General features: G+C 41.3%; 1 protein-coding gene across 2 annotated transcripts in view; it reads right to left on the bottom strand.

Moving 5' to 3' along the window:
- The window catches only part of AKAP19 (A-kinase anchoring protein 19), a 79,742-nt gene extending 74,993 nt beyond the window's left edge, over positions 1 to 4,749 (bottom strand). For both annotated transcript variants that reach the window (XM_040475661.1, XM_040475666.1), the window contains exon 1: positions 4,623 to 4,749. The gene's annotated coding sequence lies outside the window, so the exon portion shown is untranslated. The remainder of the gene's footprint in view (positions 1 to 4,622) is intronic.
- Positions 4,750 to 5,900: the final 1,151 nt, after the last annotated feature.

Here is a 5,900-nt window from a genome sequence, read left to right as displayed (position 1 = left end):
TTTATTGACCGTGTGTCTAGATGATCTATCCATTTCTGTAAGTGGGGTGTTAAAGTCCCCTGCAATTACCACATTCTTCTCAATAAGGTTGGTTATGTTTATGAGTAATTGTTTTATATATTTGGGCGCTCCAGTATACGGCGCATAGACATTTATAATTGTTAGCTCTTCCTGATGGATAGACCCTGTCACTATTATATAATGTCCTTCTTCATCTCTTGTTACAGCCTTTAATTTAAAGTCTAGTTTGTCTGATATAAGTATGGCTACTCCAGCTTTCTTTTGGCTTCCAGTAGCATGATAAATAGTTCTCCATCCCCTCACTCTCAATCTAAAGGTGTCCTCAGGTCTAAAATGAGTCTCTTGTAGACAGCAAATAGATGGGTCTTGTGTTTTTATCCATTCTGATACCCTATGTCTTTTGGTTGGCGCATTTAATCCATTTACATTCAGTGTTATTATACAAAGATATGGGTTTAGAGTCATTGTGATGTCTGTTTTATGCTTGTAGTGATGTCTCTGGTACTTTGTCTCATAGGGTCCCCCTTAGGATCTCTTGTAGGGCTGGTTTAGTGGTGACAAATTCCTTCAGTTTTTGTTTGTTTGGGAAGACCTTTATCTCTCCTTCTATTCTAAATGACAGACTTGCTGGATAAAGGATTCTCGGCTGCATATTTTTCCTGTTTAGCACACTGAAAATCTCGTGCCAAGTCTTTCTGGCCTGCCAAGTTTCAAAAGAGAGATCAGTCATGAGTCTTATAGGTCTCCCTTTATATGTGAGGGCACGTTTACCCCTTGCTGCTTTCAGAATTTTCTCTTTATCCTTGTATTTTGCCAGTTTCACTATGATATGTCGTGCAGAAGATAGATTCAAGTTTCGTCTGAAAGGAGTTCTCTGTGCCTCTTGGATTTCAATGCCTTTTTCCTTCCCCAGTTCAGGGAAGTTCTCAGCTATTATTTCTTCAATACCCCTTCAGCACCTTTCCCTCTCTTTCCTCCTCTGGGATACCAATTATGCGTATATTATTTCTTTTTAGTGTATCACTTAGTTCTCTAATTTTCCCCTCATACTCCTGGATTTTTTTATCTCTCTTTTTCTCAGCTTCCTCTTTTTCCATAACTTTATCTTCTAGTTCACCTATTCTCTCCTCTGCCTCTTCAATCTGAGCCGTGGTGGTTTCCATTTTGTTTTGCATTTCGTTTAAAGCGTTTTTCAGCTCCTCGTGACTGTTCCTTAGTCCCTTGATCTCTGTAGCAAGAGATTCTCTGCTGTCAGCTATACTGTTTTCAAGCCCAGCGATTAATTTTATGACTATTATTCTAAATTCACTTTCTGTTATATTATTTAAATCCTTTTTGATCAGCTCATTAGCTATTGTTATTTCCTGGAGATTCTTCTGAGGGGAATTCTTCCGCTTGGTCATTTTGGATAGTCCCTGGCATGGTGAGGACCTGCAGGGCACTTCCCCTGTGCTGTGGTGTATAACTGGAGTTGGTGGGCGGAGCCGCAGTCAGACCTGATGTCTGACCCCAGCCCACCGCTGGGGCCACAGTCAGACTGGTGTGTGCCTTCTCTTCCCCTCTCCTAGGGGCGGGATTCACTGTGGGGTAGGGTGGCCTGTCTGGGCTACTTGCACACTGCCAGGCTTGTGATGCTGGGGATCTGGTGTCTTAGCTGGGGTGGGTAGGCAAGGTGCACAGGGGCAGGAGGGGCAGGCTTAGCTTGCTTCTCCTTAGGTGATCCACTTCAGGAGGGGCCCTGTGGCAGCAGGAGGGAGTCAGATCCGCTGCCGGAGGTTTGGCTCCGCAGAAGCGCAGAGTTGGGTGTTTGCGCGGAGTGAGCAAGTTCCCTGGCAGGAACTGGTTCTCTTTGGGATTTTGGCTGGGGGATGGGCGGGGGAGATGGCGCTGGCAAGTGCCTTTGTTCCCCACCAAACTGAGCTCTGTCGTCAGGGGGCTCAGCAGCTCTCCTTCCCTTTGTCCTCCAGCCTTCCCGCTTTCTGAGCAGAGCTGTTAACTTATGACCTCCCAGACTCTAAGTCGTGCTTGCTGTGGGAACACAGTCCTTCAGGCCCCTCCGCTTTTTTGCAAGCCAGACTCGGGGGCTCTGCTTGGCCGGCGAGCCGCCCCTCCGCCCCGGCTCCCTCCCGCCAATCCGTGGAGCGCGCACCGCCTCGCCGCCCTTCCTACCCTCTTCCGTGGGCCTCTCGTCTGCGCTTGGCTCTGGCGACTCCGTTCTGCTAATCCTCTGGCGGTTTTCTGGGTTATTTAGGCAGGTGTAGGTGGAATCTAAGTGATCAGCAGGACGCGCGGTGAGCCCAGCGTCCTCCTACGCCGCCATCTTTCCATTCGAGCTATTTATTTTTTTTCTTAATTTTTTTTTTCATCGTTTACTTATTTTTGGGACAGAGAGAGACAGAGCATGAACGGGCGAGGGGCAGAGAGAGAGGGAGACACAGAATCGGAAACAGGCTCCAGGCTCTGAGCCATCAGCCCAGAGCCCAATGCGGGGCTCGAACTCACGGACCGCGAGATGGTGACCTGGCTGAAGTCGGACGCTTAACCGACTGTGCCACCCAGGCGCCCCGATTATGGACTTTAAATAACATTAATCACCAACTAAAGATATCTTTTGTTGTTAGAGAAGGATGTAAAAGAAAACAGTATTCCTTACATTTCTCTTAGATGTATTTAGATGCCAGATAAAATAGCTCTTTGAGACCTGAAAAATAAACTTTGTGGGTTTCTCTCATATATGAGAATCAGGAATTATTCAAAAATTAAGCTTTTTTTAAAAGGACACTGCAAAGATGCTTTCGATTTACTATAGTATTTTTACACATATTTATACAACATGATTTTCTGTTAATAAAATTTTAATTATATAATGATACTTTCCAGTATGCAATGTACTCTCATTTTCAATATATTACTTCTGGAGTAATTAATAAATCTGAATTATTAAAGACATTATTGTTTTTAAAAAGATTTTGAGGGCCTTCAAAAATATCTCCTCATATATTTTTCATAGCTTCATTATATAAGTAATTTTGTTGAAAATCTATAGCTCTGAGAACTGTCATGCTGTTTCATTAATTTGTCTCCTCTTTCTAAAATATAATTAAGTGCATGGGGGAGGAAGGATTTATTTTGGTTCCCTCAATATTATGCTCTTTAATTTATACAAAAGCATTTTGCCCCACAAACTTTTATTTTAGTAGAAATTGTCTTTTGCCATGTCAGCCACCATGATCTTTGTGTCACAGATTTCCCAGGATACATCCCAAATGAGTGCTAGGAAAAGAGAAAGCTCTCTCAGATAATTTACTATTACAGCATTGATTTCTGTATCGATTACAGAGTGGTTGATTTCATAGCTTTCTTGGTTCACTGCATTTAAAATCAAGTCCAAATTTGTACTTTGTAGAAAGTTGTTTTAAAGAGCACAGAAAAATCCAAAACTGTTTCATTAGGGTGACACTGGAGACAAAAAATCCTCTAAATTTTATAGAGGCCATCATTTCACTGACAGAGATGGGCTTCCTACAGTCAACTTACTGCAGTGAATCTTGCTTGCAATCATGAGTTATCTGTATTTGGCAATGCTATGGACTCCCATACTCCAACATTTAGGAGCACATAAACTTGAAAGAATGAAGACATTTTCTGAAGATGCACTTAAATTAAATGCAGAAGACCTGAGGTGGAGAAAAAATTTGAAAGCCAATGGTAGTATATATTGACACCCTTCATGAAAGCACAAGACTGATTTTTATTACGTACAGAATAACCAGATTTCATACCCAAATAACAAGCAGCTTTGCCAGAAAAAAAGATTTGGGAGGAGCAAACAAAGAAAAAAATTCACAGGTAAAGTTTTGCATTTGGCAATGCTACAGACTCCCATACTCCAACATTTAGGAGCACAAAATAAAACTACATAAAAAGAAAGGTTTTATATAAGTGAACTAAAAATTAGAGTACTAAGGAGCAAGAATGATTTGATAATGAAAATCAAAAAACAAATTAATTATTAAGTATATGCTTAAAAAAGATTGATGAAAAATCAGGGGAATTAAGATACAAGCAGACTTTAAAAGTGAGATCAAGATACACAATAATTAAAAGGCTCAAATTCTTACACAGAAACATTTCTCAGATATTCCACATTTTGTATGAAGAGAAGCGATCCTTTTTAACAGGAACAAAGCCTCAGTGGTGCTTTGTCAATCAATTTTCCATGTTAATACAATAGAATATGAAATAGTAATCAATACAATGAGTAAGAAGCATTTCTAAGAAATAAAAGCTATGTCAGACTGTAAAAAAAAAACATTATTGTTGAGTCAAAGAATAATGAGAATGATACTTAGAATCATGTTACACGAAATATTTACTTGGCTTCAAGAATAGTAGGATTCGAATCGCTTCAATCACAGAAACAAAAAGCAAGTCAAAGTCTACCTTAAGATGGAACGGATTAAACCAGTAAACAGAAGAAATGAGTCCAACTAGTGTGAGAAGATCAGCCAGGGCAGGCCCAGCAAGGTTTTACCTCATCTTTAAAGAGACCAACAGGGAAGTGAGCAGAAGTTTCAGACAAGATAGAAAATGCTACCTACACAGGCGTCCGATTCCAGTCATCCTCTCTCCATTTCTAGCCCCTGGACAACACTCCTCGAAGACCAATCTTCCCATGAAGGACAAGAGCATACTTCTCTTTTGTAGTTATTTTCACTTTGAATTCAAATAATGGCCTATAATGAGTGCAGCCACTTTTTTCCTAATAACAAACTCACCACTAGGTTGCAGTCTTAGCTCAACCGCTTCTTTAAGAATATCTGTTTGCACGCAGTAAACCATTTGAACGATTGAGCACATACTACTTCTCCTTGGTGACAAGAACTGATACAAGCCACACTCACTTTATCAGTTCAGCAGCCCACCTAGATTCTGTAACAGATACAGTGTTCTTCAAGAGCATCAAAACTCACACATTGCTCCCCTACCACCTACCGCCTCTCAAAAAAATCCTCACAAGCTGCCCATCAAAAACGAAACAAAACAAAACCAAAAACCAAAAACCAAAAACGCTCACTCATCAGCAGGCAGCCTCTTAATAGCTTTCCTCCACTACAAGGCACATGATCATGTAAACAACAAAAATCATTTCTGGAGTATTTTAAGCTGCTATTTTCAATATAGGATCAACAGTTAAATAACAGGTACATCATCACTTCTCTTCATTTCCAGGATTTTCTTGGGTCCTAAGATCCCATATAAGACCTCCATTGGCCTTGTGCTGATCCCTTTGAAAAGTCCCCCTTTCTGTAAGCATTGTGGGCACTTCTGCGAGTAATTCCCCAAATGAGCTTCAGGTAATGTGCATTCTTTTATCTCTAAAACCATAGTTAAAAAAAATTTTTAACGTTTGTTTATTTCTGAGGAAGATAGAGACAGAGCACCAGCAGGGGAGGGGCAGAGAGAGAGGGAGACACAGACTCTAGAGCAGGCTGCTGGCTCTGAGCTGTCAGCGCAGAGCCCAAAGTGGGGCTTGAACTCACGAACTGAGAGATCATGGCCTGAGCCAAAGTCAGTCAACCGACTGAGCCACCCAAGCGCCCCAAAACCATATTTTTAAAGGAAATTTACACTCTTTGTTTTTTATTTTATTTTATTTATTTTGATAGAGAACATACAAATGGGGGAGGGGCAGAGAGAGAGGGAGAGTGAGAATCCCAAGCAGGCTCCACATTGTCAGCACAGAGCCCTATGCAAGCCTGCACTCATGAACCACGAGATCATGACTGTAGCCTAAATCAAGAGTCACATGCTTAACCAACTGAGCCACCCAGGTGCCTGGACACTTTTTATTTTTAAAGGGAAAACCCAAGGATGGA

Source organism: Herpailurus yagouaroundi, unplaced genomic scaffold (genome assembly GCF_014898765.1).
Source record: "Herpailurus yagouaroundi ecotype Mexico unplaced genomic scaffold, PumYag 140, whole genome shotgun sequence".
Classification (NCBI taxonomy): domain Eukaryota; kingdom Metazoa; phylum Chordata; class Mammalia; order Carnivora; family Felidae; genus Herpailurus; species Herpailurus yagouaroundi.
The sequence above is the reverse complement of the archived record's forward strand: the minus strand, read 5'-3'. Positions and strand labels throughout refer to the sequence as shown.